Source organism: Xiphophorus hellerii, chromosome 21 (assembly GCF_003331165.1).
Source record: "Xiphophorus hellerii strain 12219 chromosome 21, Xiphophorus_hellerii-4.1, whole genome shotgun sequence".
NCBI lineage: Eukaryota > Metazoa > Chordata > Actinopteri > Cyprinodontiformes > Poeciliidae > Xiphophorus > Xiphophorus hellerii.
Window position 1 is genome coordinate 1,242,409 of NC_045692.1, and position 23,144 is coordinate 1,265,552.

At 40.5% G+C, this 23,144-nt stretch overlaps 1 protein-coding gene and 2 long non-coding RNA genes across 8 annotated transcripts in view; 2 read left to right on the forward strand and 1 right to left on the reverse strand.

Annotated features, from left to right (window-relative positions):
- The window catches only part of plppr4b (phospholipid phosphatase related 4b), a 49,946-nt gene that overhangs the window by 22,753 nt on the left and 4,049 nt on the right, over nt 1-23,144 (forward strand). The window lies entirely within an intron of this gene.
- LOC116711665 (uncharacterized) lies at nt 2,290-2,992 on the forward strand. Its single transcript, XR_004337303.1, has 2 exons — nt 2,290-2,332; nt 2,405-2,992. It is a non-coding gene; the product is annotated as an uncharacterized LOC116711665 (long non-coding RNA).
- LOC116711664 (uncharacterized) lies at nt 5,950-22,332 on the reverse strand. The gene is made up of 3 exons (XR_004337302.1): nt 22,108-22,332; nt 17,279-17,280; nt 5,950-5,961 (listed from the first exon to the last, which is right to left on the reverse strand). It is a non-coding gene; the product is annotated as an uncharacterized LOC116711664 (long non-coding RNA).

The following is a 23,144-nucleotide window of genomic DNA, read 5'->3' on the forward strand; positions in this document are numbered from 1 at the left end:
CAAAGCTGGCAGAAGTTCAGCTTTTATAAAAAACTAAATTAGAACAGCATCTTTCAACTCTTTCTTTTCTCTTTGTGTCACTTGGGATTGTTCGGGTACATATAATATGTGATGAAAAGGGAAAAAGGTTACAGAGTAGCAGATAATAAGTAAATGAGGTTCTGTCTTATGGCCACAAAGGCCACAAACTTATCTTGTTTGTTGCTGCCAGCACCAGCCTCAATAGTAATTGATGGTGTGGCTTTTGATATTTACTGGAGTAGATTTTATGATGTGAAAAATCTATAAATGTGTTATTCTTAAAAAGTATATTTCCTACAAACTTTGATACTCTTGTCATCTTGAAAAAAAATGATTTGGATCCAAGCCTTAATGTTCTAAACACTCCGTACAGCATGATGTTCACTGAAAAAGCACACCTTGTTTTACAGTTAGAAGAAAAAAACAACAGATTTGATTTTCTGTACTTCCTAAAAGTCAGTGGAATCCAAAGTGTAGCGTGACACTGGACCAGTCACGCCATCCACAGTTTGGATCCTCCATCCAAACTGTGGATGGAGGATCTTTGCATGTGTAGACTAATGTGCCGTCTCTGGATGAACAATAAATGTTTTCTGATTCTGTCGTCTGATGTATAGTTTCTATTCATCAAGGGAAAAAAGAAAGGGCTGGAGGATATAAAAGAATGATTGGAAGGAAGTGGTAAAAATATCACAAAAAATAATTACTAATATACTAAAGTTCTTGAAATGAAGAATTAAGAGTATGTAACATTTTTAAAATTATGGTTTTTTAAAACTGCCACCTTGTTGTATCATTATCGTATGAGACAGATAGTCTGTGAAAACATCATGCTCCTCCACCTCCTACCTGAGCCATCTGCAGAAATACACCGCTCCATCAGAAACAACCAATCAGAGTCAAGAGGAGGGCCTTAGCGCTGTCAATCACTTCGTGTACATTCTGCTCACACTCTCCCTATTGCTCTCTTCTATGCTGCAGCTATATGCCACAATATAGTCTGTCATGAATGCTCAGGATAGTTACCATTGTGACGATCCCCTCCTGTCCAGTAGGTGTCTCTAGTCCACTATTTGTTTGTTTTGTTCTTTTCAGGAAGCAGGTAGATGGGCTGTTAATTGAACGCACCGGGTGGCTGATAAATACTGACATCCAGTCAGTCACCAGGCCCCTGCTTGATTGGCCTCCGGACCAGACCGGAACAAGCAGCATTGGTCCATGCTTCTCTCTGACTGGCTGAGCAGTTCTCGCAGAGCATATTTTGGATAAAATAAATTATTGTTTCTATGGATCTGCTCGTCTGTCTCCCATTTTTGTCATCGCCTATGAGTGGGGCGTGACAAATGGGGGGCTCCTCAGTTTGAATCCGGATTGGAGATCAGCTGTCAGGTAGTATGTTTTGAGTTGTGAACTTTGGCTTGTTGGGGGAAGTTGACAATCGTGCTTGGTTTGGTGAGTGAAGCAGCCATTATACATCTGTTTTGAGAGAGTGTGTTTGTGTAGCAGTTTGAGTGATCGCTCCCATACAATCGTAGTAAGTCGCGGTGGTTCTGTCCCTGTTAGGCTTAAAAACGATTTCCCTTATGGAGTTTGTTGTGGGGGGATTTTAGTGTGGTGTGAACGTGGGTAGAGCAGTTGTCTCGGGAGCACATCCGGAGTTGCAGGGGGGTCGCCATTTATTGGTTGCTTTTCCGGACTCTCGGGCATTAGTGCATAAAAACCCATCACGGTAACACCCGAAGACTAGGGGGGAGATTAGTTAGATTCTGGTTAGGCAGTTAGAGGGACGGGGTCACTGTGACGCTGTGGCTGTTTTGGGATTGTGGGAGCTCAGAGTGCTACTGGTAGGGTTGGAATTCAGGTGTTGTGTGAATAATTGTTAATGTTATGGCTAATGTTGACGGGTTTTTGCGAGATCCGTCTGAAGAGGGGTTGGAGCGCTGCACACGCGAACAATTGTTAAAGATCGCTGAACATTTTAAATTGGAGGTCAGTGATAAGCGGTCTAAGGACAGTATTAGAGCTATCATTAAAGCTAATCTAACTGACTCCGGTGTGTTAGGACCAGCTAAGTTGCAGGCTACCGGGACGTGGTTGGACACTGACATTTTTGACACTAGCTTGACTTTTGAACAGAAGCAGGAGCTGCTTTTGCTGCAGGCTGGGATAGAACAGAAAATATTAGATGTGAAAAAACTGGAGTTGGAAGAACGTAGATTGAGTTCAACTAGTGAGAGCCACGCCCCCCTTGATGCTTCCGGTAGGGGAACTATGTGCCATGCTGAATCTGCATCTGTCCCTGACCATGAAGGTGAGGGAGCAGAGGAAAGTGATTTTTTTTTTCTCTGTATATGTCCCTGATTCTCTTTTGTCTTTATCATAGTGACCTGATGGCAGAGCAGAGAGCAGATTCTTCTCTTCGTCATCTGTTTGATCAGGTTGTCACTGAGGAAGAGAGTGTGGCCAGTGGGTACGTGTTGAAGGATGGATTGTTGGTATGGAAATGGTTGGTACATGGGGAGGATTTTGTTGGTGGTCCACTCTGGCAGACTGTTGTTCCCTCTAACTTTCGCAGTGAAGTGTTGCGGGCTTCCCATGATCAATCAGGGCATTTGGGGGTCCACAAGACTTATAATTATATCCTGCTTTATTTTGTCTGGCCTTAGTTAAAAAAAGATGTCTGAATATATCAAAACCTGCTATACATGTCAGATGGCAGGGAAGCCAAACCAGAACATTAAGCCGTTCCCTTGTATCCAATTCCGGGAATTATGCAACCCTTTGAACATCTCATTATTGATTGTGTTGGTCCTTTGCCTCAGTCTAAGGCTGGGAGTAATTATTTGTTGACAGTAATGTGTCAGACAATAAGAAATCCAGATGAGTATCCACTCCGTACTATTACTGCTAGGTCTGTGGTGAAGGCTCTGACCCAGTTTATTTCTATTTTTGGTATTCCAAAAGTTATCAAGGTTCAAAGTTTTCTTATGTTTGCTCAAGTTTTGAAACTGTTACAGGTAAAACATAATCAGGCTTCTGCATACTATGCCCAGAGTCAAGATGCTCTCGTGAGGTTCCACCAGACCCTCTAGTCCTTGTTGCGTAGTTACTGTGTGGAGTTAAACGAGGATTGGGAGGATGCTTTACCATGGCTTCTGCTGGCTGCTCGTGAGGTGGTGCAGGAGAGCACTGGTTTTAGTCCAAATTAGCTTGTTTTTGGACATGCAGTGCGTGGGCCGCTTAAACTGTTGCATGATGCTGTGAGACCTTCACAACCTCCAAGTAAGTTAATTGACTATGTCAATGATTTTAGGCATCGTTTGTATGTGGGGGTGGAAATGGATAGGGAGAAGTTGACCTCTTCTCAGGAGAAAATGAAATGCATCTATGACCGTAAGGTGGAAAGTTGTTGTTTTAGTCCTGGTGATCAGGTACTTGCATTATTACCAGTTGTCAGCTCCCCCTTTCAAGCTAAATTTACAGGCTCATTTACAGTTCTGCGCAAGCTGTCAGATCAAAACTATCTGCTGTCAACGCCAAGGCGGAGGAAGTCAAAACAACTTTACCATGTAAATTTATTAAAACCATATTACACACAGGATTCACAGGTGTCTGCCATTAAAGGTGAGGAGGCGCAGGTTGATAAGACAGACTCTGTGGTTACTACAGTGGGTGGTTTGGGTTTCTTGTCTGCACTTGAAAACGATGGGGTAATTCCACCTAATGAGTTTGTTGACTGGCAGGCTGAAAAATTCTGATGCACTGAGGAATCTGGATTCTTTATTTGCACACTTGTCTGAGGAGGGGGGCACTGAGTTGACTGCTATGTTTAATGAATATTATTGTTTGTTTGATGATGTGCCCAGCCGAACTCACTTAATCCAACATGATATCGACGTAGGTGAGGCACAACCAATTCGGCAGCGCTTTTATAGGATATCTGAAGAGAAGCGGAAGGTCATGGACGGGGAGATTTGGTACATGCTTGATAATTGTATTGCTGTACCCTCTGCATCTAGCTGGGCATTACTTTGTTTGTTGGTGGAGAATCAAATCAAAATCAAATTTTATTTGTATAGTACATTTCAGCAGCAAGGCATTTCAAAGTGCTTTACATCATATCAAACACAATGCAACATAGAATCAACAATCAAAACATGACATTAAGTCAAGTTCCATCTGTCATGAATTGCGGGTGTTGAGGTGGTGAGGCAGACGCTGTAGACCCAGGTAAGATGAATAAGTGATTTTAATAAAGAAAAACACAGTCCAGCAACGGGCAGCACGGCCGAGCGGAAGCCAGGGCTCGACGCCGGTAGCAACCGTTAAAATGACTGGATAACACGGAGGACAGAACGCACATTAGACGACTGCAAGACAAGGACCCGACGGAGACGCAGAGACACAGAAAACTTGAAATTAACACACAGAAAACACAGATCACGACAGTACCCCCCCCTCAAGGACGGCTACCAGACGCCCAAAAAACAATAAACACAACAAGGGAGGGCGGAGGGGCGCTGGACGGGGGGCCAGAGTCCAAAGCAAACCAAAAACAACCCACCATCGTGGGCGGAAACAAAGGAGGCGGAACCTGCGGAGGTGGTCCGGTGGCCGTCCGCGTCTCTGGAGGCGGGAACCACGGAGGTGGTCCGGCGGCCGTCCGCGGCGCTGGAGGCGGCGACGAAGAGTCTCCGGGACCACCCAGAGACGGCGACGACAACGAGGCGGCGTCCCGGGGGCCGCCCAGAGGCGGCGACGACAAACACTAAGAGGCAGGGTCTCGGGAGGAGCACTAAGAGGCTGAGACTCAGGAACACTGAGGGGCGGAGACTCAGGAACACTGAGGGGCGGAGACTCAGGAACACTGAGGGGCGGAGACTCAGGAGCACTGAGGGGCAGGGTCTCGGGCGGAGCACTGAGAGTCGGGGTCTCGGGCGGAGCACTGAGAGTCGGGGTCTCGGGCGGAGCACTGAGAGTCGGGGTCTCGGGCGGAACACTGAGAGTCGGGGTCTCGGGAGGAGCACTGAGAGTCGGGGTCTCGGGAGGAGCACTGAGAGTCGGGGTCTCGGGAGGAGCACTGAGAGTCGGAGACTCTGGAACACTAAGGGGCGGAGACTCTGGAACACTAAGGGGCGGAGACTCTGGAACACTAAGGGGCGGAGACTGGAACACTAAGGCTAGGGGGCGACGAGGGAACTCTAACACTAGGGAGCGAGGAAGATGCACAAGGGTACTCAGAGAAGGGACTAGGAAACAATGAAGAAACACTAGGGAACTCAGAGGGAACACTAGGGGACAACGAGGGAACACAGGGAGCCCTAAAGGATTCAGGGAGGAGACTAGGGAGCTTGGAAGAAGCACTGGGCAACAACGAGGGAACAGATAACCCACTAACTGGGGCCAGAAACGCCCTCAGCCACGCCGCCTGTCGGCCAGGTGCCAGGCGGGCCGCCTGGAATCCCATCACCATGGGAACAGTGGCTGCAGAAGTCTCAGGAGCGTGGGCGTGAGGCTCAGGTGCGCCGGCGGGTGAGCCGGCGGGTGGCGCAGCGAAGAGAGGCGGAAGATCCGGAGCAGCAACGAGAGTGAAGGCAGGCACAGAGGCTGCAGCGGCGGCCGCAGCAAGCTCCGGACGAGGAGGAGAGGCTGCTGCGGGCTCGGACTTGGGAGCAGAGACTGGAACAGGCCTGGGAGAGGAGCGCTTTTTCTGAAGGAACTCTTCATAGAGTTCAAACAGAATCTCCAAAACAACAAAGTTTCTCCTGAACTGGTTGAACAGATTCGTAAAGTCCTCCTCTGAATCCAAATTAAATAAATCGGTCTGGGTTGGCGGGGGTTCTGGATTGGTGACTGGTGTGGTGTGACACTGGTGCTTCCACAGATCATAGTCCGAATCGAGACCCATCTCTTCCAGCAGCAGCGGAGATGGCAGGATCTCTACGTCCCTGTAGAGATCCCGCTGAGCCAGCTCCAACTGCTGCTGGATCCATACCTCTTGGTACTGCTGAGCCATGAGCTGCTTCCTCACCTCGGTCTGGTCGGGTCCTACTGTCATGAATTGCGGGTGTTGAGGTGGTGAGGCAGACGCTGTAGACCCAGGTAAGATGAATAAGTGATTTTAATAAAGAAAAACACAGTCCAGCAACGGGCAGCTTGGCCGAGCGGAAGCCAGGGCTCGACGCCGGTAGCAACCGTTAAAACGACTGGATAACACGGAGGACAGAACGCACATTAGACGACTGCAAGACAAGGACCCGACAGAGACGCAGAGACACAGGTGACACTAAATACACACGGGGTAATTAGGGAACGAGAAACACCTGGGAGTAATCAAGGGGAGAACAGGACAACACGGAGACACAGAGACACAGAAAACTCGAAATTAACACAGAAAACACAGATCACGACACCATCATTAAATTTGCAATTGATTATGTTTCAAATACAATCCTAAACAGGTGGGTTTTTAGTCGAGATTTAAAGGAAGTCAGTGTTTCAGCTGTTTTACAGTTTTCTTGAAGTTTGTTCCAAATTTGTGGTGCATAGAAACTGAAAGCTTCTTCTCCTCGTTTGGTTCTGGTTCTGGGGATACAGAGCAGACCAGAACCGGAAGACCTGAGAGGTCTGGAAGGTTGATACAACAACAGCAGATCTTTAATGTATTGTGGTGCTAAGCCGTTCAGTGATTTATAAACTAACACCAGTATTTTAAAGTCTATTCTCTGAGCTACAGGGAGCCAGTGGAGGGACTTTAAAACTTGTTATGTGCTCTATCTTCCTGGTTTTAGTGAGAACGTGAGCAGCAGCATTCTGGATCAGCTGCAGCTGTTTGATTGATTTGTTGGACAGACCTGTGAAGACGTTGTTGCAATAATCAATGCGACTGAAGATAAACACATGGATGAGTTTCTCTAGGTCTGGCTGAGACATTAGTCCTTTAATCCTGGAAATGTTCTTCAGGTGATAGAAGGCCGACTTTGTAACTGTCTTTATGTGGCTCTGAAGGTTCCGGTTAGAGTCCATCACTACTCCCAGGTTTCGGGCCTGATCGCTGGTTTTTAGTTGTAATAACTGAAGCTGTGCATTGACTCTAGATCGTTCCTCTTTAGGTCCAAAGATGATAACTTCAGTTTTGTTTCTGTTCAGCTGGATAAAGTTTTGGCACATCCACACGTTTATCTGTTCTAAGCATCTGTTCAGTGATTGGATGGGTTCAGAGTCACCTGGTGACATCGTAATGTAGAGCTGTGTATCATCTGCATTGTTCCAAATTTGTGGTGCATAGATGCTGAATGCTGCTTCTCCTCGTTTGGTTCTGGCTCAGGTTATAACAGATTCCTTTTATAATCTGAGCTAGTGGGAGCATAGAAATATTGAACAAGAGGGGTCCTAGGATTGAACCTTGGGGTACCCCACATGTGACCTTTGACCTCTTTGATGAGAAGTTTCCAATTGAAACAAAGAAATCCCTGTTCTTTATGTAAGATTCAAACCAGTTTAGCACTGGACCAGAGAGTCTGACCCAACTCTCCAGTCGATTCAGTAATATGTCATGGTCAACAGTGTCAAAAGCTGCACTGAGGTCCAGCAGAACCAGCACTGTGGTTCTCCCACAGTCTGTATTTATATGGATATCACTGAACATTTTTACGAGGGCAGTAAAATGTGCTGTGGTGAGATCGGCAACCAGACTGGAAGGAGTCAAAGAGGTTGGTTATCGTTAGGAAACTATTTAATTGTTTACACACAGCTTTTTCAATAACTTTGCTGATGAGTGGGAGGTTGGAGATCGGCCTGTAATTCTGCAGTAGTGATTTGTCCAGATTGTTCTTTTTTATCAGTGGTTTGATTACTGCCGTTTTCAAAGCCTGGGGGAAAACGCCTGATGAGAGCGATAAGTTTACTATTTGGAACAGATCAGTAGCAATAACAGGCAGGACTTTCTTAAAGAAATGTGTGGGTAAAACATCCAGACAGCAGGAACTTGAGCTTAGTTGACTTATAATTTCCTCTAGGGTTTTATAATTAAGTAGTTGAAATTGGGTCATTTTTCCTGTATTTGTTTTGTTTGGGCACAGCATTGGTACTGGCTTTATAGTGGATGTACAGATTAATCCTCTGATTTTTTAAAAATTTTCTCTGAAAAGAAGCTGGAAAACTGGTTGCAGGCAGCATTACATTGAAATTCAGGTGGTAACGTCACAGGAGGGTTTGTGAGCCTGTCAACTGTTGCAAATAAAGCTCAAGCATTGTTAATGTTTTTGTTTATGACATCTGCAAAGAAAGCCTCTCTTGCATGTTTTAGTGTTAATAGATAGTTACTGTAAAGGAAAATGATTATTTTGGTGTTTAATGCAGTTAATTTTCCAACATGTGTTAATCACTCGTATTTGAAAAAACAGGCTTTGTGTGACCCTTCGAAAGAGGCCCGAGGAGACAAGCAGACGCCTTCCAATGTCTGTTTAAGAGCATACAAAAGCCATAAAATTAGCATCTCCATGGAAACGGCAGCTGGAATGTGGGAGTCGGCGAGAGTTATAGCAGGACTGGGGGGTTTCCCTCCGGTTTGCTTCGACAAAAAACAGACACCTTTGCTGTAATGAGGGGAGTTTCCGGGGTTCTTTGGGGGGCCGAACAAGGTCTCTAATTGGTCAAAGAACGGAACGCCTTCTTTGCATATATTAAATAGGGAAACGCCTCTTTGATTTAAAATGCCAGGACAGCAAACAGAGAGAGAGTTTTTTTATCATCTTTTCTCCACGTGGGCGCCTTTTGTCTGTCTGTTGTGTTTCGTGTTGTCTGTTCCCCTTGTCTGTATAAAATGTATATCTCTGTATCTCTGCAGCTTTGTTGTCGATTGCTTTGTATGAATTAAACTCTGTGATCTGTGACGTCATTGTGCCTCGCCGTCGTCTTGCAGCCGTGACGACATCCGATCGGGACCCGGGCTAACAGGAGGGAAAGAGAGCCATGCTTCTTCCAAAATTTAAGCTAATCTAATAACTTTCCTCCTTAACAATTTGGGGGCTCGTTTGGTTGCGGATTCTGAGCGGGTGGCTCTGTCACGCGTTGGCCTGGTTCGGCTCGGTGAGGTGAGATACTTTTGATTATTCTTTTGTTGTTTGCACCGCCGTGTGCTGGAAAAAAGGCGAGCTGGATTGTTGTGGCTGTATCCAGCCACGCGGAGTTCTCGGAGCTGCAGAGATAGATAGATTGTGTTTTTAAAAGAGCCACTGAATTAGTGATTGGATTAAAAATGCACATTTACAAGAGGATCGTAGCGGTTCCAGACATAGGACTTGCATACCCTATTGTCGCAAAGGCTGGGTTTTTCTTCATTTTGTTCTTTTACCCTGAGGATTTATTCTTGTACCTCTGAATTGAAAGGAATTTCGGAATTGTGTATCAATTTGGTAGTTTGGGCTTGTATCGGCCCGGAGACTGACTCATCTCCAGTAGACTTAAAATTGGCTTAATGAGGACGGAGTGCCTCTGCCGGGTTGCATCGCCCGTGGAGAAGAATAGGAATGCAGTTTTGAAGCCGGCATTTTATTTTTCCCCGTTGTCTCTTCCGTTTGTCTGAAACCGTGTTTGTGTTTCTCTGTGTGTCGCGATCTGTGCTTGTTGCCGCGACACGAGGCTGTTTGAATGTGCAGAGATCTGCGTGTGTATCTGCGTGTGTATCTGTGTGGCCGTGTGTGTGTGCGTGCGCGAGTTCGGGCTGGCTGTGTGTTTGAGCAGAGTGTAAAGTTGTTGGAATAGCGCTGTTTGTGTGAATTTGCATTGATTTTGCTGCGTTTTATTGTAAAGTTATTATGGACACTGAGTTGCGACGCGTGCTATACGCTATTTTATGGTCGGGATTCTTAACGGGGAAAGTAGAACGATGGCGAAACGTGGTCTTTTAGTTTAAATAAATAAATAAATAAATAAAAATAAGAGATAAGTAAATAAAACTGGTACCAGAAAACAAAATTATTGGTTGTGGTTTGATTTTCACATAAGTTTGAGATGTCTCTTTTTAAATGTGCACGGGTTTTTAAAACAGGTTCCTGAAGACGAGTTAAAAAATTAATTAAATTAAAACATGAAAAATGTTAATAAAACATTGGAAAATTCCTGAAGCTTCAGTAAAATTTGATAAAATAATGAGGACAGACTGAAAATTGGTGACTGATGAAATTTTGACTGACTACAAATCTGACCAGATGTTTTGTGTTTTTGTAATGTGCTTTGTGTTTTGTATTGTGTTGCAATTCATGTTGGTGTGAAAGAGTGTGTGATTGGAGATAAAATACCACTTGGTATTTTATGTCATATAAATACAGAGTTTTTTTAGTTTAATTCGTGGTGCAAAATTTCCAGTTTTTACAAACATCCTCTGTGTTAAATTGGACTAAATTATTAAAATTAGGCAATAACAGCAGTAAGTGTGACCTGCAGTGTAAAGATTGGAAGGTTATTGAAAGATAGAATCCTGATAAAATAAATCATCTGAACAAATTGAAAATAAATTATGGGTTCTATGGTTAAATAAATAAATAAAGAAAGAAAGAATAAGCCAAGAAAATTAGGTCACAGAGGATTGTAGAAATGATGTATTGGCAAATTAATAGATAAATACATAAATGATTAGGTAGAGAAATAAATAAAATAAAAAATTTATATAGAATTGAAAACTAAAATAGTAGATAAAAATGTTAATTATTCCTTCTAGGCTGAGAAGGTAGCAGAAAAATAGAATAAAATACAATGAGTTAAAATAGGACCTTTTTAAATGAGTTGAGGATAAAGAAAAAACAGAAAAGATCTTTAGAGAAACAGGCTCTACCTGTAAGAGGAATTGCTCAGATAACAACAAACTGCAGCATTCAGCTGATTCTAGATAGTTTCACAATCAGTCCTTTTAAAACTGACCAAAACTTTAAGATAGATAAATATCATTAAATCTACAGGACTTACTGATAATTAGACAGAATAAATTAGAAGTAACTCTCGTGTTAAATAGATATTGATTGTATATAAAAAGTCTGCTACACTGTGGATAATATTAAGTTAAAATAACTTATGGGTTAATCAAAGAGGATCTGGTGGAACTTTTGTTGAGCATAATGTAGATCAGGGGACTTGCAGCCCCCCTTGCAGCAGCTCCGCAAAAGGGGGGCCACAGAGCTGGGCTGTAACTGCTACCCCCTTAGATTCAACTAATTAACATGTGAAGCCTCTTTGCAAACCACGATTTTTTCAGTACAAGCAACCCCATTCACAGAAGTTCAGAAAGGGAGAACAAGCAACTGTAAGGCGAATCATTTTCTCTCCCATCGTTTAAAGTACCTACTGACAAAATGTCTGAATAGAAGTTACAATTTTAGTAGTTGTACGACAAAAGGTTTTTAAGTTCAAAATTTAAAATTAGAAGAAACTAAAACATATCTGATGATTCAAGTGCCAAAGCCTAATAAAGCAGTAAGAATTGGGAGTTCCTCCTGCAAATCCTTATCGGCTCTCTTTCCTGCCATAAAGTCAGTCCCTCTGAGAGGTGAGGGAGGGGTTTTATGGTAGGCTTAAAGATTTGTTTTGTGATCTGACAATAGAGATTGCTCAGACTAGTGTAGTGACTGTAAAACATAAATTGTGACATCTAAAAAAAAAAAATACAAAGGATTTAATTAACCTTTTTTCCTAAGGAACATAGAGATTGGCTGTTTAAATCTTGGGGTTTTGTTTGGCATTGTAGATTATAGGAAGTTGTAGGGAGTGATTATCATCACATAAGGCAGGATTTTGATGTATTTTAGTTTCCTAAAATTCAGAGAAACATTTTCTTTTTAGAGTAGATAGTGTTAAGAAAATAATTATTGTTTGGTGCTTAATACAGCTAATCCACGACATGTGTAACAGTTATATACAATACTCTTATTTGGAACAGTTTTTTGTTGAACATTTGGGAATTCAGCTGAAGAACCAGGCCAAAGCAGGGCCTTTTTTCCTCCCCCGCTGACAGACACAAAGCTATAAAATTTACACTCTGATAGGAGTTACAGACTCTTTGGCGCCTCTCCCTCGTACCTGGCGCGGCCCAAGACGAAGTCGCCCGCCCTTTCACTTAGATAAAAGCCAGACATCGGAGCTGAGATGGGGGAAGTCCCAGGATCTCTGGGTGTTGAGGGAGTCTCTGAGTGGTCAAAGAACGGAACGCCTTGACTGCATATATTAAATAGGGAAACACCTTTTAGTTTATAATTCCAGGTCCGTACCCGAGACCAGAGAGTTTTTTTTCCATCTTTTTACTCCACGTGGGCGCCTTTGTCTGTCTTATGTGTTTCGTGTTGTCTGTTTCGTGTAGTCTGTATAAAATGTATATCTCTGTTCCTCTGCAGCTTTGTTGTCGATTGCTTTGTATGAGATTAAACTCCGTGATCTGTGACGTCAACACGTTTTGTTGTTGTTTCGTTTTAGCAGCACGCCGTCGCTCCACGTCGCCCACTGAGAGCGTCACTCGCCAAGGACTCGGAAGATCCCGGGCAAGATTAAAGAGGAAAAGAGCCAAACGTTTTGTCCAAAGCTAGCATTAAATAATTACCTCATTTTTTAATAATAGTTTAAGCAAGCAAATACATAGTGAGCAATTAAATAATGTGGAAAATGTTAAAAGTAAGTTTTTAGCATCAAAACACTGAGTCTGTGACAGCTGTCCTGACTGTCACACACAGACACTCTTGGTAATGGTTTTCTGTTTTCCCTTCATATTACTTTATATATTGATTAGTGAGTAGTTTAGATTTTTATCTTTAAATTTGTTTTCATCGGTCTGACTTTTTAGTTGGCTATTTGTTGTGCACTCATTTAGTTAATTTTAAATGTCGGTTCTTTATATTTTGTTAAATATAACAAATTAATTTCTTTCTTTGGAGTTATCAGTTTCCTCTGGACCTGTTCCTGAAAATTACACTGATGAGCTCCAGCTGATCGGTGTCCTTATATGGGTGTCTAGCTTCCTTAGCGGGCCATTCCATTTGTTCATCCAGGGAGGGGGAAATTTAGTTTTTAGTTTAATTTCTTTCATTTGTAGATTTAGTGATATACTGACCAGTGTTTGTTAGGGTTTTGTGTGTTTAATTACCCCTTAGTGTGTTAATGGTCTGATCAGCCATTATCTAAGTTCCCCTCATGTCTTGTTAAGTCAGTTTGTGCTTGAGTCGTTCTGTTACTACCTGTATTGTGTTTTGTTATGTTGATTTCAGTATGGGCCCAATTTCTCTATTTTTTGGATTTTTCTTTATTAGATATATTTTGAATTTTCTTCAACGTCTCTCTGGCTGGTTTATGCATAACCTTCACTGAGTCTTAATTGGTAAACACGTTTTGTCAAACACTGCTGAAAGTTTTTGAGAAGCCATACAATGAATTATTTGAAAACCACATGAGAGTAAAATTGAATAATGAGTGATGCATTAGCTAGTAATGCATCATCAAAAGGGGGAGAATATGTATGGGTTTATCTTTTATAATACTTAAACAAATTTTCGAAGGATATGTCTGATCTGGGTTACACATAAAAGTGAAAGGAAAATATGGTCTGGTAATATATGTGCTTATTTTAAATGGATTTGAATCTGTCATTGATTAAGTTATCACTAATCAGGAAAAGTCCTCAGGTGGGTCTGAGATGTGGGATTATAATGATTTTTCTAAACTTGATTTTTGTTTTGATTTACATCCATTTAAAACGATTTTGAATAAAACTTTAAATTCGACGACAAGTAAAAGCCTGGGTAAAATTGGTATATTTTGAAAATGTTTGGATTTGTTAAGGCATACATTGACATTATAATTTCTCCAGGTCTAACTCTTTTGAATTTTGTTTAAGGAACGCATGTAAAATGTTAGGTAAATTGTATTAGTAATTATCAAATATTTGTTGTATCATGTAGCCTTGTAGTTACATTTTAGATAATGTTTCTGTGTGTTAAATAACTTTGATTCTATCCTGAGACTTCCCTGGGAAATAGAGGTGACAGCTACTCTCAGCAGCTGTTGCCTTGCAGGACTTCCTACAAGACAGAGGTGTTAAATGCTCCCAGCAGAGTTTTACATGCCTGACAATAAACTCTGCTCTGTGCTTTTTTGTGATACAAAGCCGTTGCTTTGAAGCTATGCAAACGTGCCTTATTCAACACCGTGCCTGGAGAAAGAAAGATTTAGAATATAGATAACATGTGTCTAGAAGTGAATGTTATTTAGCGCTGCAACCATGTGATGAATGCTTTGACTCCACCCTTTTAGAGTTGCAGCGCCCCGTGTGGCAGGGTTTCCTAAAGATCAATAAAAGAGAGGAACAGACAGATGTGTGGCAGAGTGGTTGGAGATTTGTGACTAAAAGCACATCTCTGTCTGCTCTCCTCGCGAGTATAACAGAATCTAACTCTCTTGTCTTTCCTGTATTTGTTTAAATTGTCTCTAATAGGTATTTAGACCTGACATTATTTGGTCCTTCGCAGCCGGATGCCAATATACCGGAAGGATTCCAGCGGGCATGGTGGACCCCAGTAAAAGACCGTGCGCACGGCAAGTTTCCTAGTGGAAGCTTATCAGAACCTGTTCAAGGGCTGGCGCTCTGCCTGCCTGCTGGGATCTTACGGTTGACGGCTCTGAGGGGAAGACAGGAGAGGGTGAGTAGATTCTTGTTTAAAAGTGTGGCGAATGACTGCGGGTCATTGCGCGAATAAGAAAACCCTGTAAATTCTAGACTCTAACAGGTAAAAAAGAAAACTGAATCCGTGAAGGGCGTCCGAAGTCCTTACGTAAAAATTTCGTGGAAAAGGCGCACGGAGCCTAGTATAAACCTGCAATAAAATTTAATCAATTTGGAAAAAAAAAAAATAATAATAAATAAATAAAAATAAAAAATTTTTTTTTTCAATAATTGTAATTGGAACGGATGGCGGAGTCCGACGAGGCAGGCGTTTAAATTCCGTGTGAGTGTGATTGGAGATATAAATACCACTTGGTGTTTTATCTCATATAAAAACAGTAGGATTGTAACCAGCAAACCTCTTGAGGATGCAGAGGTAAGAACCCCCACTCGAAAGAGTTGAAGCGTGGGTTACCTCAACAGGTTGTTTCAATTGCTGGCCTACTGAACAGAACCCCAGTTTTTAGGACTCCCTAGGCGTCGATAAACTGGGCTAAATTTAAATGTAAAAAAAAAAAAAAAAAAATGGGCAAAGTATAAGCAAGAATAAGCCAACACACAGTTTGAAATCAAATGACTGGAAATATGTTGCAAATCAGGATCCGCATAAAATAAAACATTTAGATAAATGGTTAACAAACTACAACTTTGACGGCCGTCTAAATTCATAGAAACTAACAGTATTGCAGGATAAAATAAAATAAAAACAAAGTCAAACCCACAGAAATCAAAGAATTTGATGTTTTATAGAAGGGAGGATGATGAGACAAGTTTCAGAAGTGTGAAAAGGCAGGCAGACGAGCAGGGAGCAGCAGGAGGGGGAGGGGACGTAGCTGAAGTTACCAAATACCAACATAACAAAACAAAAGGGGAGGAAAAAATAGTACAAAATGCAAAACTATACCCCGACTTGCCCGCACCCCCACACTATGAGGAAAAAGGTAGTGAGGGACCTATTACTAGATCACAAAAAGCAAACTTTAAGTGGTCTAAGAACTGGGGAGAAATTTTGGTGCAGGGAGCTGTAGCTCCCACTGGGCTTTTTCTCCCTCCCCCATGTTGCCCTTCAGGAGAGCCAAATAATCAGCCACACATGACTGATCTTTATCCTATGATACAAGTAGCAAATCTTAATGCAGGAGAAGATGGAGCAGCGCCCACGATTCTAGTATATAGAACGTGGACCCTGGAGGATATAAAAAAGGCGCTAGAAGGGATCACACCTCTTAAAGAGGATGTGAACCGCTTTGTTGAAGACATGAATAACATACGTGAATCTTATCATTTAAACGGAAATGAGGTTCAACAAGTCTGGATGACTGCTTTAGGCAGTGACTGGCATCATGTTCGAGGAGATTGGACCCCATTATTAGCAGGGAACCCTCCTCAAGTTCTTGCACACAATAGTAACGAATTAACAAACAGAGTTAATGCTTTAGCAGCAAGGACAGTTCAAACATATCAACGCAGAGCAAACTACACTGAGATAAGTAGAGTCAAACAGAAGGAGGAAGAATCGTTTGACGAATACAGCCTGTAAATGACAAAAGAATTAGAAGAATAAGAACAAAGGCGCCTTTGGAGACGGCTGATGCTTAAAAGCAAAAAGCAGGACAGTTGTCTGCATTCTTATTATTGAGCATTCCCTTTTCTAGTGAAGGCGTTTCTCTTGATTCCGATATTGTTATAGTTAGTACATTTTTAAATACATTCCATATACTAGATTAGTACTTGTAGCTTTGGTAATATACTTTAATCTAATACACTATTGCTATTAATATTCAGAAGGTATATCAGAAATTAAACCTAAGTGTTTCCAAGATTCCTAAGTTTGTGATCAACTCCAGATGCAACTCTAAGCTCCTGGGGAACCCCGACCTCTGACCTGTTAGACGGGGAAGATACTCTTTATGGCCTCCTAATTTAAAGCCTTTCAGGAGCATGTTATTTTATGGCTGCTTTAAATTACAGCCTTGCCAGGACAATGTCTGAAGTCCTACCTTGCATCAGCTTGTCCAGATAGGAATGTTGATCAACTTAAACACACATGGCATTGGCTTGGCTGTATTGAACCATCAAAAATAGCCTTATTTCCTTAACAATACCCAAAACAGAGTTTAGACCAAAAGTTAAGCAATATCCTTTAAAAACAGATGCACAGGAGGGTATAAAACTAGAAATTAAAGATCTTATTGTGGCAGGAGTCATAGTGCAGTGTGAAAATTCTTCATGTAACACTCCTATTTTTCCTGTAAAAAAACAACAACTTGTATAAGTGGGCTGCTATATTGAGCCATGGCGTTTTAAAATATTATTAAATCTACAGGAATTATGGATGAATAAGACAGAATAAAATAGAAGTAACTCATTTGTTGACTAGAAATTGATTGAATATAGAAAAAGTGTGCTACACTGTACAAATTTGTTGTTAAAGGATAATATTAAGTTTGAAATACCTTATGGGATAATGGTAAAGATCATATGGAACTTTTGTAGAGAACAGGGGACTTGCAGCCCCCTTGCAGCCGCTCCAGGAGGGCCACAGAGCTGGGCTGTAACTGCTACCCCACAAGATTCAACTAATTAACATGTGAAGCTTTTTGCATACCATTATTTTTTAAGTGTGAAGTAACCCCCACTTGCAGTAGCTCAGCAAGACAGAACGAGAGGGTGTGATGTAAATCACTTTCGCTCCCAACATCTAAAAGTACCTCCTGACAAAATATCAGTAGTGGTACGACGAAAGGTTTTTTTTAAGTTCAAATTTTACAATTAGAGACTAAAACATATCTGATGCTTTACGTGCCAAAGCCTACTAAAGTATTTAAAGAATTGGGAGTTCTTCCTGACATCCTTATCGGCTCTCTTTCCTGCCATATAAGTCAGTTCCTCCGAGAGGTGAAAGGGGGTTTTATGGTGGGCTCCAGAATTTGTTTTATGGTCTGACAATAGAGATTGCTCAGAATAGGGTAGTGACTTTAAAATATAACTTGTGAAATATAAGCATATACGGATTTCATAAATTTTAGAGAGTCTTTATCATTACATAAGGCAGGTTTGTGCTTAGATTTAGTGAAACATTTTCTCTTTAGTGTAAATAGTTTAAGCAAGTAAATACTTAGTGAGCAAGGAATAATGTGGAAAATGTTAAATATAAGTTTTTTGCATCCAAACACTGATTTGCTGTTTTCCTTTAATATTACTTTATATATCGATTAGTGAGTAGTTTGGATTTTTATTTTTGAATTTGTTTTCGTTGGTCTGACTTTTTGGTTGGCAATTTGTTGTGCATTCATTTAGTTAACTTTAAGTGTCCGTTCTTTATATTCGTTAAATATAACAAATTAATTTCTTTTTTTTTTGAGTTATCAGTTTCCTCTGGACCTGTTGCTCATCATGCAGATGAGCTCCAGCTGATTGGTGTCCATATATGGGTGTCAAACTTCCTTAGCGGGCCATTCCATTTGTTCACCTAGGGAGGGGGAAATTTGGTTTTTAGTTTAATTTCTTACATTTGTAGATTTAGTGATATACTGACCAGTATTTGTTAGGGTTTTGTGTGTTTAATTACCCCTACTATGTGTTAATGGTCTGATCAGCCACTATTTAAGTTCCCCTCATGTCTTGTTTGTTAGGTCAGTTTGTGTTTGAGTTTGTTTTGTTAACAACTGAATTGTATTTGTTATGTTGATTTTAGTTTGGGCCCAATTTATCATTTTTGGATTTTCTTTGTAGACTATATTTTTGAATTTTCTTCAACGTCTCTCTGGCTGGTTAATGCAAACACCTTCACAGAGTCTTAATTAGTAAACACGCCTTGTCAAACACTAGTGAAAATTTTTGAGGAGTTTATAAAATGAATTATTTGACAATTATAAGAATACAATGAGATAAGGAGCTTTAAAACTGTAATGTAAAGTGTTTTGGGAAAATAGTAATCTTGAAGATAAAGCATGCTAACATAAATTGTTTTGTTTGTTTTGACGGGTTTTACCTTTTGGGAAAAAGGCAGCATTGAATTTGGTAGAATTTCTCAGGGAACATCATAAACCTGTTTTATCAACATCGTTATTTAAAAGTAGTGGAAATGTGATGCGTTAGCAGATAATGCATCAACAGGGGGGAGAATGTTATAGGGTTATCTTTTATATTACTTGAATATTACTTGAATAATATTTTTTATTTTTGAAGAACATGTTTGATCCGTGTTACACATAAAAAGTGAAAGGAAAGATATGGTCTGGTGAAATATATGTTTCTTTTGAATGGATTTGAGTCGTTCTCCATTGAAACATGTTCTGATAATGAGCTAAAGGATTTTGAAACAATAGATAACAAATTTATAGCGATTAATGAAGCATATTTTGGTAAATTAACTTAGGAAAACAATTATAGAAATTAAAAATATTATTGTGTTAGCCATTTTCAGAGCATTAATTTAATGGAGCAAGAATGCTTTAAGAAATGTTTTGAAGAATCTGTTATTGATTAAAGTTATCACTAATCAGTAAAAGTACACAGGCGGGATTATAATGATTTTTCTAAACTTGATTTTTGTTTTGATTTTACATCCATTTAAAACGATTTTGAATAAAACTTTAAATTCAACGACAAGTAAAAGACCTAGGTAAAATTGGTATATTCTGAAAATGTCTAGATTTGTTAAATTATACATTGACATTATAATTGCTCCAAGTTTAACTCTTTTGAATTTTGTTTAAGGAAAGCATGTTGAATGTTTTAGACAAATAACCAGTAAGATCCAGTTTGTACTATAAAAGTAATTTAAACTGGACTGTCTAATTCACATTGATATTCATTGTTTTGATGATAAATGTAAACTGTACAACTGCAGCAAATTTTAAGCTTTTGTTTATTGTTTTGTTTTGTTTGTTTAGTTTTATTTTATAAGATTGGTTTAAGAGAAAGATCTGCATATGTTTAACATTTTGGCAAAACATTACTTTGGAAACATGTCTTTTGAAGCTGGTGATTACAGGGTTTTGTGCATTATTTCTCTGTTATTACCTGTATCTGTATATCCTACATCTGCGGAAAAACTGATACTCTCTTTGTCTAGTGTTTTGTTACAGAAGAGGCAACACTTACAGAAACGTGAAGTGACATGGAAAATACAGATATTGATCCGACATACATCGATGCCATCGGAGTCCCTCGTGGAGTGCCTGATGAATATAAATTAGTTGATCAGGTTGGTTTTGAATCTACAATTTGTTGGTGGTGCACGATTGACAAAAACGTAGACAGAATAAATTACATCCATTACAATGTGCAAAGACTCGGAAATTGGACACAGGCTGGTTTCGAGGCAGTGCATGAGCAGCTGGCTGCTACTTCACTGATGGCTTTCCAGAACCGTATAGCTCTTGACATGTTGCTGGCTGAGAAAGGAGGGGTGTGCATGATTTTTGGAGAAAAATGTTGCACATTTTTACCAAACAATACAGCAGCTGATGGAAGCTTAACGAAGGCCATTACAGGGCTTCGAACCCTTAACGGCAAAATGAAGGAACACTCTGGAGTGGATACTTCCATGTGGGATGCATGGATGGATGCCTTTGGGAAGTATAGAAACCTTGTGTCCTCTGTCTTAGTATCAATTGCAGTATTTGCTGCAATTTTGACTTTGTGTGGATGTTGTTTTGTTCCGTGCCTGCGTTCATTGTTTAACCGTCTCATTACCACAGCGATTTCACCCATGGAGGACCAGATGGCACAGATGTATCCTTTATTAGAGAAAAAATCTGATGTTGACAAAGAATACTCTGATGATGACTCTTCTGACAGGTATCCAGATCCTAATTTTTGGACTGGGTATAACCCCTGAGTGTAAAAATGTTTGCTTTCCAAAAAATCATCTCCCAGTTGAAAATCATTTGAAGTGACTGGTTTTGAAGGGATATGAGAAGTACACCAAATATCTGATAAACAGGGCGGAAATGTTAGGTAAATTGTATTAGTAATTATCAAATATTTGTTGTATCATGTAGCCTTGTAGTTACATTTTAGATAATGTTTCTGTGTGTTAAATAACTTTGATTCTATCCTGAGACTTCCCTGGGAAATAGAGGTGACAGCTACTCTCAGCAGCTGTTGCCTTGCAGGACTTCCTACAAGACAGAGGTGTTAAATGCTCCCAGCAGAGTTTTACATGCCTGACAATAAACTCTGCTCTGTGCTTTTTTGTGATACAAAGCCGTTGCTTTGAAGCTATGCAAACGTGCCTTATTCAACACCGTGCCTGGAGAAAGAAAGATTTAGAATATAGATAACATGTGTCTAGAAGTGAATGTTATTTAGCGCTGCAACCATGTGATGAATGCTTTGACTCCACCCTTTTAGAGTTGCAGCGCCCCGTGTGGCAGGGTTTCCTAAAGATCAATAAAAGAGAGGAACAGACAGATGTGTGGCAGAGTGGTTGGAGATTTGTGACTAAAAGCACATCTCTGTCTGCTCTCCTCGCGAGTATAACAGAATCTAACTCTCTTGTCTTTCCTGTATTTGTTTAAATTGTCTCTAATAGGTATTTAGACCTGACATAAAATGATTTAGACAAACAACCAGTAAGATCTAGTTTGTTCTATAAAAGTACATTTTTTAAGTTTCAGTGTTTGTTTTGATTCGTTTGTTTAATCCTATTTTTACAAGATTGGTTTAAGAGGCAGATCTGCATATGTTTAATATTCTGGCAAAACGTTACTTTGGAAACATGTCTTTGAAACGGGTGATTACAAGGTTTTGCTATTTTCCATCGGGTAGGAACTATAGTTTAAACTAATAGAAACGTAAATTGAAGGGATCACATCCACCATTAATGAGCAGAACTGGACAAAGTAGGAGATAAGGCTTCACGGGATGAGTTGCTCATGGGTTTTTGCACACAGACTGTCATGGAGTTCCGAGCTCCAGATAGGACTCTGTAACACAAGCTGTTGTCATGCGAGGAGGGGTGGGGCTGCTTGGAGAAGCGGCTTCACACTTATTTCGAGGATAGCAGCCACAGAGCCACGAGCGTTGGAGGATTCACTCGGACACACAGTGAATTGAAGATGTTTGTGATGATTACACAAATGAATGATGCCTTTGGATAAATCTGATCTCTGTCTTGTCATTACAGTTTTCTGGTGCCCTGCGGACGTGGTCTCATTCAAAATCTACGTTCTTTGATAAAAAGGATTGAAATAGTTCCTCTGATGGAAAGTAACAAAGCAAATTTATTTTTAGGTGAAACCATCGTTTGATTATGCTGACAGTAATGAAGATGATATTAAAGAATGGTGTAATTGTGTTTCTGATGCTAATGAAATTCATGTTGAAACAAAATGTCTGTTTTAATAACTTGTAACAGGTCATTTCACAAGATTTACTTTCCTCACGAGGAGATTTCACTTTCTCCTTGAAACTCACTGTTATGTTGGCATAATAATCCAATTTTCAGTGAGCAACGGACGCTCAGGTGGAAACCTGAGGTTTCCAACCGAGGAGTTCAGGCGGCAAGAGGATCGACATTAATTTTTATTGCGTGTTTTTCGTTCGTTGTGAACTCTGAAAAGGACTTTCGTTTCGTTTTTGCGCGCATTTTTGAACATTTCCTGACGAAGACTTCATATTTTTTAAGAGACTGTCGATGGACATAAAAAAATAAATAAAAAAAAACTGGAAAATGATGAGCAGCAGATTGTAATCTTGTGTCTTTCTCATTTGACAGATTGTAATTTTGTGGTGAATGTTGTCCTTTAAGTTGCAGACTATTTCTTACTAATTTTTCTATGTATGTCCCTGTTTTATTTTTGTTTTACACTTTGGGTTTTTGTTTGTCCTGTGTTTTGGTTGGATTGTGATGATTTTGTTTTATGATTTTATTTTTGAAAGGATAAGTCTTTCTACACCTTGGGTTTTGTTTAAAAAGGGGGATTGTATAGAATTAGGGTACGTCACTCTTTTGTCTTTTTATTTTTCGGGTTTTTTCGTTTTTTAATACATAGTTTTGGTTCGGTATTAGAAGGCTTACTCAATTTTTATTGAGGTCTTTTGATTAAGACCTCAAAAGGGGGATTGTAAAGGAAAATGATTATTTTGGTGTTTAATGCAGTTAATTTTCCAACATGTGTTAATCACTCGTATTTGAAAAAACAGGCTTTGTGTGACCCTTCGAAAGAGGCCCGAGGAGACAAGCAGACGCCTTCCAATGTCTGTTTAAGAGCATACAAAAGCCATAAAATTAGCATCTCCATGGAAACGGCAGCTGGAATGTGGGAGTCGGCGAGAGTTATAGCAGGACTGGGGGGTTTCCCTCCGGTTTGCTTCGACAAAAAACAGACACCTTTGCTGTAATGAGGGGAGTTTCCGGGGTTCTTTGGGGGGCCGAACAAGGTCTCTAATTGGTCAAAGAACGGAACGCCTT